General features: G+C 37.2%; 1 protein-coding gene across 2 annotated transcripts in view; it reads left to right on the top strand.

Annotated features, from left to right (window-relative positions):
* The first annotated feature begins 20,936 nt into the window (after window positions 1-20,936).
* Window positions 20,937-21,782, top strand: part of LOC134844471 (peripheral plasma membrane protein CASK-like) — a 55,318-nt gene continuing 54,472 nt past the window's right edge. The window contains exon 1 of one of the 2 annotated variants that reach the window (XM_063861171.1): window positions 20,937-21,281. The gene's annotated coding sequence lies outside the window, so the exon portion shown is untranslated. Of the gene's footprint in view, window positions 21,412-21,782 lie in introns of both variants that reach the window. The other variant, XM_063861169.1, reaches the window with a different exon arrangement.

Genomic DNA, 21,782 nt, shown 5'->3' with positions numbered 1-21,782 from the left:
GAAGGGGCCGACAATGAAAAGCAAGGACCCTCAAGCTCGAAGAAGGATATGTCAGAAGGAGATGACGGGCAGGGAGAAAGCCGTCAAGCGGAAGAACCCATGCAACAAGATGCAACTCAAGCTGGTGGGGAAGACGACAGGGCATCGACAGGAGGAATATCCAGCTTGGATTTCAATTTCCTCAGTGATCTTGAGAACAACGCGGATACGTTGGAGGCGACTGAGCCAGCAGATGAAGGCACTTCGACACTGGAACCTCCGTCAGCCTTTACAGAAATGAAACGGAATTTGCCGGAGAGCAGCTCTCCTGGCAATTCGAGAAATAACGAACAAAGAATCCTCATGGAATCACCGAGGAGGAGAAGAATAGAGGGCTCTGCCAGAGTACCTTTCTTGGGAACGTTGCCCGAAGAAGAGTGGGAAGTACATCACCGAGACCATGAAAATATGACGGGAAGTAGATTGGACAGAGTGGCGTTCATGGAAGAAGTCTGGACAGTGGTTCAGAGCTATGGGACCCAGTCCATTTTGAAAATATTTCTCAACCGACCATTGATGCGGGAAGTCCTTGACAAACTTGATGAGTGTGATGGGAGATTGAGTGAGTTGTTGATTGACTCAGCCACTGATGAAAGTGAGGCGAACTCTCCCATCAAGATGACACCGCAGGACAATAAAAGAGAGGTGGTATATCTGTCAAGAACCAGGAGGGGAACGATGCGATCTAAATTGGTGGTTGATAAGATCAACGAAATGAAGATGAAGTTAGGCAGCAAAGTGATGCCGAGGAGACAAGGAAAGACGAAGGTGGATTCAGAGATATCAATGAAAGCTGTCAATTCAGCGAAACAAAAACGAGTCGAAGAGGCCATGGATTTGGGACAAAGTGATTATCAATTACCTGGCACGGACAGAATGTTAACCGATGTAGCGATGGTGCCACCCATTCTCATGGCAGGGATAAAGTCAACAGGTTACAAGACCAAAAGGAGTGACCGCACTCTGACTGGAGCAACCTTAGAAATAGAAATACTTAGCCAATGTGGAGAAAGCAAAATGAAAGACTTTAAAACATCGCCCATGAACCACGGAAAGGGAAGTGTCGCAGGACAACAAGTACCAGTGGAGTATAACCGACTGGCAGTGTCGGAGACTGTGTCAATAGATGAACCCGCCGGTGGATACATGGAGATGTTAGCATACCGAAACTCGGCTAGAGGATATGTGATGGCACTGGAAGACAAAATGGCCATGGAAGGTTATCTGGAGACGATGTTGCGAAGCACCACCCTCAAGCAGAAGGCGTACGGAACTCTAGCGTCGTCTGAGATGCAGGCGGAAACGATCGAGCAGTTGGTGAGCCTTCCATGGAAAGCAGTGGTGTTGAAGTACTTCGAAGAGGAAATGAGGACTGCGCCGAGAATACACGCTCTCATGGCAGTGCCCTACGTAAGAACCGAATTACAACTGAGGTTCGCTTGGTGCATGATGGGATTAACTCGCGGGGAATATGACTCAGAAGAAAGGAAAAGGTCAAAAGAAGAAAAAGTTTTCCTTATAACGAACCTGAGGGATCTGATAACCCAAGAGGGAGCAGCAGTAGCGTGCGCGAAGCGGAGAGACGCTCTCCGTTTCATTCGATTCCTGATAGAGCAGATTTCAGTACCAGCATTGAACACCTGTGTCAAGATGTTGAGGGAGGGCGATGAACGAGCAAAAGCCTTACTCCTACTAGCACTGCTGGAGATGCATCAAAGCAAGCCGATGAGGGTGAATATGAAAGAACGTGAGGAGTTAGAGCCCATGAGAAAGATAGACGAAATCAGGAGATTTTCAAACAAGGAGCTGAGACTCACTAAAGAATCTATGGGGGCACTACCGAAATCCAGTGAGTACTATGGACCGATCAAGATGAAGTCGTACAGCTACGTGTCCGGAATCATAGGGATAGCGTACAACCCTTTCCTGAGTGAAGACATACGCGATTGCTTCTTCGATTACGAGCAGGCAGTGTTGTTAAGATTCTGGACGTCGAGAATTGTAACGATTAAGAGCGCTAATAATCCACAGACCAAATTGGGTCTGGTCTTGGAAGAATTGTGACTGCACCTTCCGTACCAAAATCCGACAAAAGAGTAGAGTTTGGGTTGGGATTCTCAGATGAACTACTGAGAACGAGCGTGATGGTAGTGTGGGAACTGATGAGACCATCATGGTGTCCTAGTCCCAACGCTGTCTCAATATTACGGGCGACACAAGATGTGCAGAGGGAGCTGAATGCAGACTGTAACCTGCGGGACCTGAATATATAATGTCTGGGGACCAGAAGACTGGGTCAAACCTGGTAAGTGTCTGGCGGAAGTCTGTGGACTGGAGGGTCACGTTTGTGGAGGTCTGGATTGTGTAAAAACATTAGAGAGACAACACAAGCAATTGACGATATTGTCTGGGAATGTCATGATGAAAGCAAGAACGGAAACAGAACTGATCGCAGATTGCCATGGAGGAACCGAGGTGAATCTAGTGACTGCACTAGGATTCTAGAGCATGTTTGGTTCTTTAGAGTCACTATTGAATCTAGAACAGAAACATGAAATGGTCACAGCCATCAGTGTAGAAGTGTTACCAGGAATTTGGCAAACTGAGCAGAAGCACATAGGAAAATGGAGGGAAGCGATCGAGGCGGAAATGAACATCAGACACAGTGAGACTTATTTTAGACCATCAGGAGCACGATATTTGGTGGGATCGTCATTGGCTCCAATGTGCAAGAGCAGATACCCGGTGCAATTTGTAGCTGTGTATGTAAAGAGTACAAGAACGATCGTGGATCAAGCCTTTTCAGTGCCAAAGTGTGTGAGACAAACGAGAATGTCCGAAAAATCATACGAGTTGCTATGTAAGATGTTCTCAGCAGTTCCAGAGAGAACAAAGGAGGAGTTGGAATCGATACTGGGAATGAAGTTCATGGGATACGTGAGTGGGAACTTCGGTGACTTTGAAAGACAGAAACAGAGAGGATCAACCGTTGCAGATTACAATACAGTAGACGAGAATGATGAAGTCCACCGAGTGATTGGAGGAGCATTCCCTGCCACTGCTTGCTGCAGACCTGGTGGTATCCCGAGCGTAGTAATCTGGTGTTGATATGGGACTCTGGAGAGCTGCTCTCCATGGGTATACCAGACTCATCACGGCCCATAACGATATGGCGGTACGATGGCTGGAGGCTCATGTGAGAGAAAACAATAGACAGGAGGCACCGACGAGAGAACAGTTGCAGAAATTGGATTGTATAAAAGATTTAGATCTTTTTGAGACAATTTGCAAGATTCTAAACATTCCGATGGAAGTGAAAAAGATATGGGCGAGAAGACGATTGATGCCATGGTTCAGAGCTAACATGCCTGCATGGTTGTACGAATATGCCAAAAAGCATATGTCGAAGCACGGCAGAGTGTACAGTGGATATCAGCTGGACATTGGAGCAGGAATTTTCAAGCGAGCTTTCGTGACTCATCGGAATGCAGTGACCACCGCTGTAAAAAGAATTTCCAGGACAAGTGAACGTTGTGGAAAGGAGAAGAAAGAGATGTTGAGGGAAGATTTGGAGAGAAACGTGACGTTGTGTCTCCACAACAGCTTCTGCCGAAACAGAGAATCTAACGTGGATCCCCTACCTTGTTGCAAACAGAGGGTAGAAGAGCAGAATTGTTGGAGGACTGCTTCCAACAGCGTCAAAATAGCTAACGATGTGCTGCAAGACACAGAAACTGAAAATGCAGAGTCACTGTCACAGGAAGAAGAGATGGAACATTGACAAATGGTCGAAAGAACAGGAGGCAAAAAGAAAGAAAATTAGAAGAATTTAGAAATTTTAGATCTTCTAAACGACGAAAAGAAGAGAAACAAAGGAGTGACGAAGAAGAAGAAATTAAAACTCAGAATTGTTTTATGTGTGTGAAGAAACTCAAGTGAGAAACCAAGCAGCCAAGTTGTAATTTGAAAACTGAAACATTTAGTTGACTTTTGAACATTAAAGAATTTGTGGCATTTATAAATTTGAATTTTGATTTTAGTTAATGGCTTTAGAGACACTTACTATTTATTTAGAAAGGCTTGAGTAAAGAGTATATTTAAATATTCCAGCCTGCATGACTGTTTTTAATCAACTAGGAGAACTGATCACTTTGTGGTGAGATGAAAGGCTTGGGAAATCTCTTAAGAAGGGAGATTGTTTCATTGTTCTTTCTAACCACAGAGTTCCTTAGTTTTAATATTCAGGACAATAACAAGCAAGATTTCCGAAGGGAAGAAGCATGGTAGAATAATTTTAGCTTGTTGGTTGGCAGGAATGTCCTGCAAGCCAACATCTTTTTAAATCTAGGAGAAAAAGATTTTAGTCAGGAAATTGACATTGGAAGTCAGAAAAGATGTTTTTATCTTAGGTCATATCCTCAATGTGCAGATTAGTGAAAAAATTTGAAGGCTATAGTGATGTAGTATAATGCCATTTATATTCTGCAGTGAGTCGATATGACGCGGATAAAAGTAATTTCGTGCATTTTGTAAATTCTGTTCGATGACACTGTACCAATTTCACAAACATTGCGAGATTCAATTAGGACATTGACCGGACTGTCCGGAGAGTATGTGACATTCGACCAGAATGGACCAAAATGCAGACGCAGCAATTTCGAGTTTTTAGCAGCGAAACTTCCGAATTGGCGGTTGTGAAGGAATAAGAGCGTTATTCGAACGATTGGACGAATTGTGAAAGCTGAAGGATTCGGAAATTCGTAAATTTTAAAAATTCGAATTGATGACGTATCAATTCTAAGAAACGTCAGAAACGGCCATTTTGGAGAAAGAAACTGAAAAAAAACACAACAACATTAGTTGCGACGACGATAACAACAAAAAAAACTGAGGATCGGAATCAGAGAAAAACAGAAGTTACAGAGACCGCTCCGAGTTGCAACTATTGTGTCGCTACAATAGTTGCAAGGGCGTTGCGAACAACGGTGAAGGGTGGAAGACAGCCTTCCGGGAGGAAGATAATGTCTTATTTCCCCGGATTCAAGAATCCGGAGCGGTCTCGGGACTGAAACTCTTGGCCTTTTGTATAAAGTTTTAGCTTCCCTATTATGTACTGACTTGAATTCAATTAACATTTGAATTCATTTTGCTAGGATGAGAAGCTAGGAGTTGGGGGAAAGGGTTGATCCATCGTCGATGGAGATGATGATTTTTAACTACTGAACAAAAACAATAATAATTCAATAAATAGTAGTAGCCCTATTTTTAGGAGTTGCCTCGTGGTCTGGGGATACTGAGACCCAGCCATGAGCTCACTATTTCTGCATGTAATCTAGTTAATTTGAGTGTTTTGACCGAAGCCGAAAACAATAACGTTTTTGTCGACCCGATGTTAGAAAGATCACCAAAGAACTGGCTTGGTAGAGACGGTGAAAAGCATGTAGAGCTCTGTTTAGACGTTAGCCAGTCGTCTTAGAACCTAGCTTTATTTTCCGTCGATATGTATCTTCCGGGCGAATGTTACACTTTGGCTTTGGAAACAGCTATTTCGTCCTTGATCATATTCTTTGGGAGAGTTTCTGATTTTTTCAGACTCTTAAAGTGTTTGAAAATTAAATGTGTGTTGCGACTGGTCATCAAATTTTCCTGATAGTTTACTCTATCTTTCTCTACTGCTTCTTCCACCATTTTATCTAGAGACAGAATGAGGTTTCTGCGGTAGCTTGTAGGTTTCAATTTGTATATTCTAGTTTGTGTTCGCAGTTTGTTCATGATGTTTGAGGTACTTGGCGTAACCCATGGCGGAAGTGATTGGCGACGTCTTGTTCTTCTAGGCACATGTTGGTTTACCAAATTTTCCAAATAGTCGTAAAGTTCCTCGCACATTCTATTGATGTTTGTGTGACATACTGGTGAGAAAGGCTCACTTAGTATTGATTTCTTGATTTCGTTACAGTCCACGCTACCGAAGCTTCGAAAGTTTTCAATAGCGACTCTTACCTCTTGGTGAGGACATTCAATTAGAATGCTGATTGCTTTGTGGTCGGAGCAATTGTAAATTTTTGAGAAATTTTCGTCAGGAGTCGCATGAATGTGACAATTTTTGAATAATGTAATGTCTAGGGTGTTTTTGCCACAAGTTGGAAAATCTATTTCCTGCTCGAACTGATGTTGCTCGATTAGTTCAATTATTGAGTTTTCTTCATTTTCCGTGCTACTATAGTCAATCCAGTTTGCATTTGGAAAATTTACGTCTCCGCAAATAAGTGTTGCAGTTGATTGATTTGATTTCTCGATTTCATTTAAAATTTGTGCAAAATCGCCTAGACAATAGCGATATTTGCTGCTCGAAGGTGGATTGTAAAAGCAGCAGACAATAATTCGCTTGTCGTTTATTTGGATGCTGCAAGTTAAACAACATTCAGGTTGCTTATTTGGCAATAATTTAGATGAAAATGTTCTTTCTCTGCCATTAGTACTCCACCGTGCAAATTTTGATCTTTGGCTGTTTGTCGTTCTGATCTATAAATACTGTATTCATTTAGCATTAATTCAGATGATGAAATGTTTTCATTTAACCAAGTCTCGCAGAGACATATGTCATAGTTTGATGTTGCTATAGCATTTGCAAACTTCATTCGTCGTTCGAGATTTATGAGACTTCTTACATTCATTTGCAGGCTGTTGAGAAGTGTGTGTTGTTTTGCAAGTAAAGCGAAGCTTCGCTTCGCCTTTGTCTGTAAAGTTTGTAAATGTGCAGGTAATTCACTTCCAGGATCTCGGGTTTTTTTGCAAATCTTAGTTTTTTTGAGTTTTTTCGGTTTGTCGCTTTATCTGCAAGTAGTGATGGTCAATCATTTTGGTATCATAAGTGGTGCGAAGTTCTTTCTCGGCTCTGTGTTTTATAGTGTTCTTCTTTGATTAAGGTCAAATGCCTCACCCACAGAAAAAGAACTTCCGACAGAGAGCGCATGCCAATCCTCTCAGCGATCATGTGTACGAATATCCCTTATGCCCTGGTGAAACGGATTGGAATAGAATATTCGACGTTGAAGGCAGTTTTCCAGGCGTTGATTTTGTTGACGTTGGTTGCGGTTATGGTGGCCTGCTCATCGCTTTGTCTCAACTTTATCCTGAAAGCTGCTCTCTTGGTTTCGAGCTAAGAGTTAAGGTAATTTTCCTTTCTTATTGATGTCTAAAGTATGAAATATTAATTAAACTATTATGAGGGCATTCTTGATTCACACAAGCGGAGTGTATGATATTGTTAAATGGGAGCGGCACTGAACAAGCGGTAAAGACACGCGGCCTTTAATACCACTGCCCACTTTTCAAATCTCGTTATCTTCACTAGACTATTTGAAACACGGCAAAATCATGCCATAATAGACTGATAAAATCGAAACAATGTTTTTGCCAATTGAATCTGTTATATATTTAAATGCGGGTTCGACATCTTTTCAACGTATTCTTTTTGCATGTTTAATGAAGTAATTTTTTCCACTTCTAAGCTATATCGTATATTACAATGGTTAAGAATTTTTTTCGTTTTTTTTTTAGTTTGAATTCAGTGTTTTTTCACCAAGATTAAAATAAGCAACTAAAAAGTGGGATGCTGCCAAGGGGAGTGCAGCCAGTATTTAGACAGCCGCGTATTCATACTGGTCAGTATTTAGACAAATACTGTATGAACCAATCAGAATCGAGAAAAAACATAAATAATCCAAAATAAATAATAATTATTTATTAATTTCTTCTTTGTCTCGATTCTGATTGGTTGAAACAGTATTTGTCTAAATACTGACCAGTATGAATACGCGGCTGTGTAAATACTGACATGTAACCCTGCCAAGGATTCTCTAGAAGTTGAGAATTTTGCCTTCAATTTTAGTTTTCGAGATATGACGATTTTTGTTACTTTCAAAAATTTTCAGAAAACTCAAATTAAAAAATTATTCAAGTAATTGTAAACTCCCAGCTCTGTAGTTGAGCGCTGTAAGAGTACTCTTAATGATTGCCCTATTTTTTCTAGCAAGAAGCTATGTTTCTCGGAAATGTCAAATTTTTGTTTAGTTGACCGGTTTTTTTTTACTTATCTCGCTAACTATCCTGCCAAATCTGATATCATAGGTTTAATCGAAACAACTGGTCGTTGAAAGCCTACCTTTTTAACTTGCTATGCCCATTTTCTTTAAGAATAAAGTTATGGCCTTCAAACAAGTCAAAGTTTTGAAAACTAGTATCGCAACCGGTTCTCTCAGTTTAAGTTTTCATCTCGTGATTTGATTGTGTAAATTTCAAGTAAATTCATAAGTTCCAAAAAACGGTCGAAAGGATTGCCAAAAATCATAAATTTTTCCTGAAAGGAGCAGGATGTGGACGTTTGAACAGAAAAGTTTCCCAAAGTTGGATTTCGTGATCAAATATAACCTGATAATTGGGCTCGTTAGTTTTCGCATAAAACCAAAAAGTTTGCAAAAAAACAGTCAATCACGAAACAGTCAATCTTCCACCATTTTATCTAGAGACAGAATGAGGTTTCTGCGGTAGCTTGTAGGTTTCAATTTGTATATTCTAGTTTGTGTTCGCAGTTTGTTCATGATGTTTGAGGTACTTGGCGTAACCCATGGCGGAAGTGATTGGCGACGTCTTGTTCTTCTAGGCACATGTTGGTTTACCAAATTTTCCAAATAGTCGTAAAGTTCCTCGCACATTCTATTGATGTTTGTGTGACATACTGGTGAGAAAGGCTCACTTAGTATTGATTTCTTGATTTCGTTACAGTCCACGCTACCGAAGCTTCGAAAGTTTTCAATAGCGACTCTTACCTCTTGGTGAGGACATTCAATTAGAATGCTGATTGCTTTGTGGTCGGAGCAATTGTAAATTTTTGAGAAATTTTCGCCAGGAGTCGCATGAGTGTGACAATTTTTGAATAATGTAATGTCTAGGGTGTTTTTGCCACAAGTTGGAAAATCTATTTCCTGCTCGAACTGATGTTGCTCGATTAGTTCAATTATTGAGTTTTCTTCATTTTCCGTGCTACTATAGTCAATCCAGTTTGCATTTGGAAAATTTACGTCTCCGCAAATAAGTGTTGCAGTTGATTGATTTGATTTCTCGATTTCATTTAAAATTTGTGCGAAATCGCCTAGACAATAGCGATATTTGCTGCTCGAAGGTGGATTGTAAAAGCAGCAGACAATAATTCGCTTGTCGTTTATTTGGATGCTGCAAGTTAAACAACATTCAGGTTGCTTATTTGGCAATAATTTAGATGAAAATGTTCTTTCTCTGCCATTAGTACTCCACCGTGCAAATTTTGATCTTTGGCTGTTTGTCGTTCTGATCTATAAATACTGTATTCATTTAGCATTAATTCAGATGATGCAATGTTTTCATTTAACCAAGTCTCGCAGAGACATATGTCATAGTTTGATGTTGCTATAGCATTTGCAAACTTCATTCGTCGTTCGAGATTTATGAGACTTCTTACATTCATTTGCAGGCTGTTGAGAAGTGTGTGTTGTTTTGCAAGTAAAGCGAAGCTTCGCTTCGCCTTTGTCTGTAAAGTTTGTAAATGTGCAGGTAATTCACTTCCAGGATCTCGGATTTTTTTTGCAAATCTTAGTTTTTTTGAGTTTTTTCGGTTTGTCGCTTTATCTGCAAGTAGTGATGGTCAATCATTTTGGTATCATAAGTGGTGCGAAGTTCTTTCTCGGCTCTGTGTTTTATAGTGTTCTTCTTTGATTAAGGTCAAATGCCTCACCCACAGAAAAAGTACTTCCGACAGAGAGCGCATGCCAATCCTCTCAGCGATCATGTGTACGAATATCCCTTATGCCCTGGTGAAACGGATTGGAATAGAATATTCGACGTTGAAGGCAGTTTTCCAGGCGTTGATTTTGTTGACGTTGGTTGCGGTTATGGTGGCCTGCTCATCGCTTTGTCTCAACTTTATCCTGAAAGCTGCTCTCTTGGTTTCGAGCTAAGAGTTAAGGTAATTTTCCTTTCTTATTGATGTCTAAAGTATGAAATATTAATTAAACTATTATGAGGGCATTCTTGATTCACACAAGCGGAGTGTATGACATTGTTAAATGGGAGCGGCACTGAACAAGCGGTAAAGACACGCGGCCTTTAATACCACTGCCCACTTTTCAAATCTCGTTATCTTCACTAGACTATTTGAAACACGGCAAAATCATGCCATAATAGACTGATAAAATCGAAACAATGTTTTTGCCAATTGAATCTGTTATATATTTAAATGCGGGTTCGACATCTTTTCAACGTATTCTTTTTGCATGTTTAATGAAGTAATTTTTTCCACTTCTAAGCTATATCGTATATTACAATGGTTAAGAATTTTTTTCGTTTTTTTTTTTAGTTTGAATTCAGTGTTTTTTCACCAAGATTAAAATAAGCAACTAAAAAGTGGGATGCTGCCAAGGGGAGTGCAGCCAGTATTTAGACAGCCGCGTATTCATACTGGTCAGTATTTAGACAAATACTGTATGAACCAATCAGAATCGAGAAAAAAACATAAATAATCCAAAATAAATAATAATTATTTATTAATTTCTTCTTTGTCTCGATTCTGATTGGTTGAAACAGTATTTGTCTAAATACTGACCAGTATAAATACGCGGCTGTGTAAATACTGACATGTAACCCTGCCAAGGATTCTCTAGAAGTTGAGAATTTTGCCTTCAATTTTAGTTTTCGAGATATGACGATTTTTGTTACTTTCAAAAATTTTCAGAAAACTCAAATTAAAAAATTATTCAAGTAATTGTAAACTCCCAGCTCTGTAGTTGAGCGCTGTAAGAGTACTCTTAATGATTGCCCTATTTTTTCTAGCAAGAAGCTATGTTTCTCGGAAATGTCAAATTTTTGTTTAGTTGACCGGTTTTTTTTTTACTTATCTCGCTAACTATCCTGCCAAATCTGATATCATAGGTTTAATCGAAACAACTGGTCGTTGAAAGCCTACCTTTTTAACTTGCTATGCCCATTTTCTTTAAGAATAAAATTATGGCCTTCAAACAAGTCAAAGTTTTGAAAACTAGTATCGCAACCGGTTCTCTCAGTTTAAGTTTTCATCTCGTGATTTGATTGTGTAAATTTCAAGTAAATTCATAAGTTCCAAAAAACGGTCGAAATGATTGCCAAAAATCATAAATTTTTCCTGAAAGGAGCAGGATGTGGACGTTTGAACAGAAAAGTTTCCCAAAGTTGGATTTCGTGATCAAATATAACCTGATAATTGGGCTCGTTAGTTTTCGCATAAAACCAAAAAGTTTGCAAAAAAAACAGTCAATCACGAAACCCGGCTTTGGGAATCTTCTCTGCTTAAACGGCCACAAGCTGCACCTTTCAGGTAAAGTTATGAATTTTGAAAATCTTTTCGACAAAAAATGTTTTTGAATTTTCATTCAAGCATTCGAATATTATGTTTCTCGACGTGTTTAGCGCTAAAAGAACATCATTCCAGACAACATTTTGAAGTTTTTGAGTTGTGGTTTCTTCGAGAGTTTTTCCGTTTTTTGGACTTCGTAGCTCTCTTTCCCTTTCCTGTCTGCTAGCTTGCAATGCGATTTTTGTGGTATCACAAGTGATGCGAAGCTCCGCTTCGCCTCTGTGCACTAAATAATAATTCATAATTGTAGTTTTTGCCCTTCTGTTAGTAAGGTTATTCGTTAATATAATTTTGTCATCTTGTAACCTGTTCCATATCTCTTATATATTTAAATGCGGGCCTTACTATCTCGCAATGTTTAAGCTTTTAAAACGAAATATTCTTGGATGTTCAACGAAAGAATCGTTTCTTTTGTAAGCTGTATCGTATATTGCAAGGGTTACGAATTTTTTCGATTTTTCATGAGTTTTGTATTTGTTTCAGGAAGTTTGAAATTAGCAACCCAATAGTGGGATGCTACCAGGGTTTCCCCAGGTGTTGCGATTTAGGGTTCCAATTATGAACACCCATATCATTTAAGTTTTCGAGATTCAACGAGTTTAGTCATTTTTTAAAAATTTTTCGGAAAACCTAAATTTTCTCAGCCCTGTATTTGGGCGCTGTTAGGGTACTTTTAAGGGATGAGAATCTTGCCTCCAAATACGATTGCTTTAATACTTGTACTTTTTGAGAAAAGACGTTTCTATCGAAACAACTGGTCGTTGAAAGCCTACCTTTTTAACTTGCTATGCCCATTTTGTTTAAGAATAAAGTTATGGCCTTCAAACAAGTCAAAGTTTTGAAAACTAGTATCGCAACCGGTTCTCTCAGTTTAAGTTTTCATCTCGTGATTTGATTGTGTAAATTTCAAGTAAATTCATAAGTTCCAAAAAACGGTCGAAAGGATTGCCAAAAATCATAAATTTTTCCTGAAAGGAGCAGGATGTGGACGTTTGAACAGAAAAGTTTTCCAAAGTTGGATTTCGTGATCAAATATAACCTGATAATTGGGCTCGTTAGTTTTCGCATAAAACCAAAAAGTTTGCAAAAAAAACAGTCAATCACGAAACCCGGCTTTGGGAATCTTCTCTGCTGAAACGGCCACAAGCTGCACCTTTCAGGAAAGTTATGAATTTTGAAAATCTTTTCGACAAAAAATGTTTTTGAATTTTCATTCAAAGCATTCGAATATTATGTTTCTCGACGTGTTTAGCGCAAATAGAACATCATTCCAGACAACATTTTGAAGTTTTTGAGTTGTGGTTTCTTCGAGAGTTTTTCCGTTTTTTGGACTTAGTGGCTCTCTTTCCCTTTCCTGTCTGCTAGTTTGCAATGCTATTTTTGTGGTATCACAAGTGATGCGAAGCTCCGCTTCGCCTCTGTGCACTAAATAATAATTCATAATTGTAGTTTTTGCCCTTCTGTTAGTAAGGTTATTCGTTAATATAATTTTGTCATCTTGTAACCTGTTCCATATCTCTTATATATTTAAATGCGGGCCTTACTATCTCGCAATGTTTAAGCTTTTAAAACGAAATATTCTTGGATGTTCAACGAAAGAATCGTTTCTTTTGTAAGCTGTATCGTATATTGCAATGGTTACGAATTTTTTCGATTTTTCATGAGTTTTGTATTTGTTCCAGGAAGTTTGAAATTAGCAACCCAATAGTGGGATGCTACCAGGGTTTCCCCAGGTGTTGCGATTTAGGGTTCCAATTATGAACACCCATATCATTTAAGTTTTCGAGATTCAACGAGTTTAGTGATTTCTTAAAATTTTTCAGAAAACCTAAATTTTCTCAGCCCTGTATTTGGGCGCTGTTAGGGTACTTTTAAGGGATGCGAATCTTGCCTCCAAATATGATTGCTTTAATACTTGTACTTTTTGAGAAAAGACGTTTCTTATGTCTTTTTTTAAATTTAGCAGAGTAGTACAAGGGTTGCAATTCTAGCTCCATTTGTGTCTGCTCAATTCCTTTTATTTTTCGACATGTTTGTTCAATAATATGAAAATTTTAAAAACATGATCTAAACAGAGCTTTTCGAAATCTTAAGCTACCAACATTATAATGGGGCGAACTTCTCAACACTATGGTGGGATGCTGTCAAGGTACCCCCAGGTAGTTTAAATTCGGATTCCATTTATAACTGTTTTACCTATTTCACTTTCCTAGATACGACGTGTTTATGATAATCCATAAAAAGTTTCAAACGTTAAAAAGTAACTTAAAGTTTGAATTTTTTGACGCGTTGGCAGCTGCAAATCGGGCCTCCACCCTAATATTTTTATTTTTCAAAATTTTTTTCTGATGTTTTGAAAAATTTCATCAAACGATAAGTTAAATTCAGAGAAATGTCCGATGTTTTTAAATTTTGTACGCTAGTTGTTTCTATTGATGGCTGCAAATGAAATGCATGCGGGCTAATGGAAATAAAGAACTAAGTTAAACAAGAGTCATTCATGAATTTAGTGATTTTGACAGTGATTTAAATATTGAAGGTGCAGTTGTATGCTGTCGGCCATCGATGCGTTTTGTTTGAGTTCAAAATACGAATATCTGAAACCCAGTAGTTTTGGAGATTTGACCAATTTTGTTAAAAATGAGTCTGTTGTTTGAATATTTTCATCATTCAAATTTGAAATCGAAAGTGTAGTTTGATGCCCCCGTATGTTTTTACGGTTGCATTTTTTCATAGTTTTTTCCATTCATTTTATGTAGTAGTAGCTCTAACGTTTATGAATCTGTTTATAGCAACGGAGCTTTGCTACGCGCTAGTTGTTGCTGATTTCTTGATAAAAAGAATTTCCAATGTTTTGCTAGTTTTATCTTTCGACAAAATATATTTTATAGTTTCATGTTTACATTTTTTCCTCATAAGCTGATAATTATAGGGGTTTTATTTTCCAATAATGTCAATTTTTTTCCAGTTAAAAAAATTGCTACCGTTATTGCATTTTGTTTTTAATTTGAGACAAGATGAATTGAATTTTGCACGACTACAACCAGTCTTGATTGCCCAGTAGAGTTTTTTTCCAATTAGACCGAAAAGTTTGCTGGATTTCCATTAAGTAGGATGGCCGGTTAGTTTAGGTGACTGATAACGAGAGTGTTCATAAGCAGTGTTTTGAGGCGGTTTTTCGATCGACCGTTGTGTTTCAATCCCACAGTCTATTCTACCATAATATCATTTTAGCTTCATCTTGGAATGCCAAGTATTGGTGTCAAGTTACCCCGAGATATTTAAATAACTCCTGTTCCTCAAGAGAAATTGTGTCGAGGGCAATCGTAATTTTTGTTTCAGTTAGCAGCATTTTTTCTAGTTAAATTGAAAAACAATGTTTTTCAAGCCTTAAGTAGGAGTAATTGTCCTGGAAAATATTTCGATTGAATGTTGCAGTTATTTTCAAGTTCTTCTTGTGCAGTTTTGATGCTTTCGTTTTTAAGGCAAAGAATTGTGTCGTCTACATATTGCACTACTTTCCATGAGTAAGTCAGTTGCTTGTTCAGATCATTGATGTACAGGTTGTAAAAAAGGACCTTGATGAAGTGAAGCGCAGTCCGATTCAGTGTTTTTACCCTTGCAATCAGCAAGGGTTTTGAAATCGGGTACTGGGCTTTTTTCCCCGTAAATAACTTTGTTGACAGAACTCATCTGGACTTCTGTACTCCTCTCAAGTAGTAACTTGTTTTATTTTGTATTCTAGTCTCTTAGCGTTTTCGGCCCATTTAGCGTAGAGGTAATCAATTCGTCTGGGACGGCAAAGATCCTGCGTCCAGATCTGATCGGGGCCTGTTTTTTTTTCTAAATGAGAAATCATCTGTTTCAATTAAATTGTCGGCCAAATATTTGTCTGCTTTTTTGCCTTAGTTGTCACATCATGGAGTCGTATTTTTTTTTTTGCTGCGCGCGGTTTTTTTAACCTTCCTGTGATTTAAAATTTTACTTATATTGAATTCGTATTTCCTTTTTTTGTTTTGCTTGAAATTTTTTTCGGCGCAAATTGTTTCGGTCTATATTTTATCGGCAGAAAGACCTAATTTTGGGTCGTTTCAAGCAAAACTCAAATTTACGCTCTTCCGCACTTTTTAATTTTTCAGTTTACTTTTTGGTTTGTTGAAATTGGTTTTTTCCTCTTCCGGCCAAATAGGTTTCTGCTTTTTTTATTTCGGCTTGGTAGCCTCTTTTGGCGTCGTTTGAGCCGTGAAAAAGTTTGCGTGAGCCTGTGTGCGATATAAGGAGAAGGGGATGTAAAATTTTTAAATTATTTCGAGTTTAAAGAGTTACTTACAGTGTTTTTTGGCTGTCTCCGCTCGTTAGTTTTTGTTACGAAGCTGACTTTGCATTCATTTTTGGGCTTGTTTTTTTAAATAGCTATCATCATTCTTATGGATAGATCTAATTGTGTCGCAAGTGATGCGAAGCTCAGCTTCGCCTCTGTGTTTACGATTGTTTTTTTTTACTACGGCCACTAATGAAAGATTTTATGAAGCCTTTTGCGGATTCAGGAAATTTCATTGTTTTAATTTTTGCATTAAATGATTATGGTCAATAGAATCACATGCCTAAAAGAGATCTAATTTTGAGAGAGCAATAAACACTGATTTTGTAAACGCCTCCTTGCAAAATGCAATGGCATCATTTGTTGAAAAGGATGTTCTAAAGCCAGAATGTGTTGCTTAGAGGATTTTGAAATGAAAAAAGTTCTTCTTTTTGTTTACCTAGTTTTTAATACTTTTGATAGTTCTCCAGGAATTGATATATGTCTGCTGTTTTATGGTGTTTCAGAAATCATCTTTTTTGTATATTGAGTAACGATTGCTTAAACTTTTGTAGAAACGTAATGTTTTTTTTTCAGTTATAAAAGCAATGTGGTGCTGAAAATTTAAACTCAGGAGAATTCGAAGCGATTTGTTTATTACTCTTGCGATAAGGAAGGGTAATACAATCGAGCACTTGACTTTTTCTCCCTTAAACAACTTTGTCCACAGGACTCATTCATCACTGACATGCTCAGCTTCTTGAAATTCAAATAAAACTACTATCACATGAGTAATAATAAGAACTACTGTGATACAAGTAAAATAGTTAAAGACTGTTTCAGGCTGTAATTATCTTTTCAAAAAATTTATCACTTATTTTTCGGGTTGGTGGTTTTTGTCCTAGTTTCTGTTGGCTCATTTTCCGTTTTTTTAAACAGATTTTTTGTCTGGTAGGTTCTTTTCGTATGCTTTTTTAAAAGAATGTTTTTTCTTCCAAATTGAACAGTTTTTACTATAACTGAAATTTCTTAAATTACGTGAGGGAATTGCATTGTTTCTTCAAGAGAAGAAACCCTAATGGCTAACACAAGTTTCTTTTTGTTTTTTTTTTTAAATATAATTTTAACATCTTCAGTTCATTTTATATCGAGGGAAAATATAGCTTTATGCGCTTGTGTATTTCTGTTTGATGGGTCGGAAAAACTTTTAAAATTTATATAAAAGTTTTTTCACAGCAGTTTTGTTTTCCATTATTCTGGTAGGTAGTTTTCGTGGTTAGTTGGTTGGTGGTTTTTTATGTTTTAAAAGGCTATTTTGAACTTCGTACGATTCAAACGTGAAGTTTTTCGACTGTTTTCAAGCTGTTTTTTAAAGCAATTTTTCCAGCTTCATTTTTGATCTTGATTCTGCTGGGGTTTTTCGACTATTGTCAAGTTTTTTTCAAGTGTTCTTTTTTCAACTACTTGATTTTTCAGAAGTTTTATTTGACTTCCGTCTTTTTTCCATTCATTATCTTCTAGAGCAATACGTTTTGACATCGCAGTTGTTGCTTCGCTTCGCCTCTCTAAATTTTCTTCGAAAGAAATCCTTAGAAGAGATGCTGAAAAAAATCATTCTTGTTTGTTATCGGCTGCTAGATTAATCCACCGTATTCAACTTTTCTCTGTAAGAAAATAAAGTTGCTTTATTATTGAACCTAGACAATTTCCTGGATCATTTTACCGTAGCTTAGAGTTAATACGGGTGATAGGTTATGTAGAGAGTATGCGCTTTGTTGAAGTAATTTTCAAAGCAAGAAGTTTTTTTCATTTTTTTGCCATTATTTTGCATAGTTTGAAGGGCAATCGAAAAACTTAGTCAATCAAAAAAAATTGTCGGCATAGTAGCTGCTCGCTGAAAGAAAGCTTATTCATGGTGATTTTTGTTTCGCGACTGTTTTTGGGAGTACTTTTTAATACTTTTCACCCGTGCGATAATCAAGGGTATTGCCTTTGAGTATTAGTTTTTTCCCGTTAAAATGTTGTTCACAGAATGTTTGAAATTGATATTCTTCTCCAGCTGTGCTTTCGTCATTGAACAGAAATTTTTGAGCATGTCCGCATTTTAAATTCCAATTTTATTCAAATTGTACTTTTTTTATCTTGTTTGTAAATTTACCAACTCTGATTTCAGTATATCAGCTTTCAGAGACTTAAAAAAGTTTTGTTTTTGGCACAAGGTGTCTGCACCTTAATTTTCGGTGTTGTTATCTTTTTGTTAGTTCTATTTTGATGCTTGTTTAACAATCAATTGTCTGGCATATTTTCTTGCATGGCTTTTTCAAGACCAATGAAAACTTTTTGGCAAATATTTTTTTTCTAGGCTTTCATCTCTAATTCTGTGTGTTAGTTTGTGCGATGTGCGTTGTATCGCAAGTGGTGCGAAGCTTTATTATAAGTTAAGGTATCCGATTACCTGAGGGAAACGCATTGTTTTTTTTAAAAAGAAACCCTGAAAACTAACCTCAGTGGTTTCCTTAAACATATTTTTAACATCTTCAGTTCATTCTGTTTCAAGGGCAAAATATAGCTTTATGCGATAATGTTTTTATGTTTGATGTGTCGGTAAAACTTTTAAAACTTTGGATAATTGTTTTGACAACAGTTTCGATATCCATTATTCGGGTTGGTGGTTTTCGTGGTTGGGCGGTTGGTGGTTTTTTTATTTTGTTTTAATAGGCTATTTTGAACTTCATTCGATACAAACGTGACAACAGTTTTGATTTCCATTATTCTGTTTGGTAGTTTTCGTGGCTAGTTGGTTGGTGGTTTTAGTAGCTGCTCGCTAAAAAAAGCTGCTCGCTAAAAGAAAGCTTATTCATGGTGTTTTTTGTTTCTCGACTGTTGTTGGGTGTATTTTTAAATACTTTTCACTCGTGCGATAATCAAGGGTATTGCCTTTGAAAACTAGTTTTTCCCCTTAAAGTTTTGTTCACAGAATGTTTGAAATTAATAGTCTTCTCCAGCTGTGCTTTTGTCAATGAACAGAAAATTTTGAGCTTGACCGCATTTTAAATTCCCATTTTATTCAAATTTTACTTTTTTTATCTGGTTTCTAAATGTACCAACTCCGATTTCAGTATATCAGTTTTCAGAGACTCTTAAAAAAGCTGTTTTTGGCACAACGTGTCTGCACATGAATTTTCGGTGTTCTTATCGTTTTGTTAGTTCTGTTTTGATGCTTATTTAACAATCAATTGTCTAGCTCGGCATATTTTCCTGCATGGTTTTTTCAAGACCAATGAAAACATTTTTTGGTAAACCTTTTTTATTTTTAGGCTTTCATCTCTAATTTAGTCTGTTAATTTGTTCTATGTGCGTGTTGTATCACGAGTGGTGCGAAGCTTCATTATGTGTTTAGGTATCCGATTACGCGAGGGAAACGCATGGTTTTATTTAAGAGAAGAAACCCTAAAGACTAACTTAAGTGGTTTTTTAAACTTATTTTTAACATCTTCAGTTCATTTTATTTCGAGGGCAAAATATAGCTTATGCGATTATGTTTTTCTGTTTGATGGGTCGGAAAATTTTTTCAAAATTTAGGATATTTTTTAAACAGTTTTGATTTCCATTATTGGGTTGGTGGTTTTCGTGGTTGGTCGGTTGGTGGGTTTTATGTTGTTTTAAAAGTCTATTTTTGCTCTTCATCTGATACAAACGTGAGGTTTTTCGACTGTTTTCAAACTATTTTTCCAAGCAATTTTTTCAGCTTCATTTTTCAACTTGATTTTTGAGAAGTTTTGTTTGACTTCTGTTTTTTTTCCATTCATTATCTTCTAGCGCAATACGATTTTGCATCGCAAGTGTTGCTTCGCTTCGCCTTTGTGTAATTCCTCCGAAAAAACTATCTTTAGAAGAGATGCTGAAAAAAAAATCATTCTTGTTTGTTATCGGCTTCTAGATTAATCCACCGTATTCAACTTTTCTCTGTAAGAAAATAATGTTGCTTCATTATTGAACCTAGAGAACTTCCAGGATCATTTTAACGTAGCTTAGAGTTAATGCGGGTGACAGGTAATGTAGAGAGTGTGCGTTTTGTTGGAGTAATTTTCAAAGCAAGAAATTTTTCTGCTTTTATTTGCATATTTTGAAGGGCAATCGAAAAAACTTAGTCAATTAAAAAACATTTAGATATTGCCGGCATTGTAGCTGCTCGCTAAAAGAAAGCTTAATAATGGTGATTTTTGTTTCTCGACTGTTTTTGGGTGTTTTTTTAAATACTTTTCACTCGTGCGATAATCAAGGGTATAGCATTTGAGTATAGGTTTTTCCCAGTTGAAATTTTTTTCACAGAATGTTTGAAATTGATAGTCATCTCCAGCTGTGCTTTCGTCAATGAACAGACAATTTTGAGCATGTCCGCATTTTAAACTCCCATTTTTTTCAAAATTTTCTTTTTATCTTGTTTGTAAATTTACCAACTCCGATTTCAGTATATCAGTTTTCAGAGACTCTCAAACAAGCTTTGTTTTTGGCGCAACGTGTCTGTACATGAGTTGTCGGTTTTGTTACCGCTTTGTTAGTTCTGTTTTGATGCTTATTTTCTGTTTTGATGCTTATTTAACAATCAATTGTCTAGCTTGGCATATTTTTTGGTAACTCGTTTTTTCTAGGGCTTTCATCTCTCATTCTGTTTGTCGTGCTATGTGCGTGTTGTATCGCAAGTGGCGCGAAGCTTCATTATGTGTTTAGGTATCCGATTACGTGAGGGAACGCATTGTTTCTTTGAGAGAAGAAAACCCTAAAGGCTACCGTAATGTATCAGTGCTTCGAGCTAATGCAATGAAACATTTGACAAACTTCTTTGAGAAAGGGTCTCTCTCCAAAATGTTTTTTCTCTTCCCGGATCCACACTTTAAGAAAGAGAAGAAGAAATGGCGCATTATATCGCCTACTTTGCTATCTGAATACGCCTATTTGATGAGAAGTGGAGCTAAGATTTACACTATCACAGATGTTCCTGATCTTTATGAGTGGATGAAGAAATGCTTAGACGAGCATCCTCTGTTTACTGAAGTGGGCGAAAGCGAAGTTGAAAGTGACCCGGTCGTGCCATTGGTTCAACTGTCGACAGAAGAGGGGAAGAAAGTAGCTAGAAATAATGGAGTTAAGCTGCTTTGCGTGTATTCGCGTTTATAATGCATTAAATCGCAATGTAGGCATAACTTAAAGAGACATTTTTGGTCATCTTTGATATCTATATGTGTTGCCTTGCCCTCTTTCCTTATAGGGAATGTACCCTCAGCGAATGATTAGAAGCTTGACATCTGAGCAGTGAAGTTCTGATTTTCTGTTTGCTCCTCTGTCCCACAGAGGAGATATATGGCTTTGCGTTCTCAATCAATCTGAGCTTAACTCGATTGGTTTTGTGTTCGAAATAATTCGGGGCTTTGTGTAGATATTACCCGACGTTTTTGATGTTTGAAACTACATTGTGTGGATAATTTGCTGTACCAAGTAAATATGATACATGATTAGATGGTGAGTTACAGCAGTTCTGTATAAATCTGTCGCATTGACTTTATTTTTAGTGCATTGCCTAATAAATATGTTCTTGCTCATTCGCTTTGACAATTTATGGAAACAAGTGAAATTTATCAAATTTGAAAAGGTGAGAGTTTGTTAATTTGTTAACTAAAAACTTAGCTCTCAAGAAACACAAATTATCCATCCCAAGTTTTCATGCCAAGAAAATTCATACCAAATTTTCGAATTAGACTTTTGAGCGCACTGGAAAGAAGTACTGTTCAATGCATAAAATATTTGTTGGGCTTCATCTAGCATCATAAATGAGCTTAAATGAGCATAAATTGACGAAGCTTTAAATGCGGTAATTTCTCAGATTCGTTCGACAATAAGCCAAATTTTTCTTCGTTAAAGACAGTTTTATACAGAACTGTATGTTCGGTTTTGTAAATGATTTTTATGGAATTGCGTTAGCCTTTAATTATTTTAACTGTTTATAAGCAAAACGAATTTTCA

This window comes from Symsagittifera roscoffensis, chromosome 4 (assembly GCF_963678635.1).
Source record: "Symsagittifera roscoffensis chromosome 4, txSymRosc1.1, whole genome shotgun sequence".
Classification (NCBI taxonomy): Eukaryota; Metazoa; Xenacoelomorpha; order Acoela; family Convolutidae; genus Symsagittifera; species Symsagittifera roscoffensis.
Note: the sequence above shows the minus strand (reverse complement) of the source record. Positions and strands in the feature narration are given on the sequence as shown.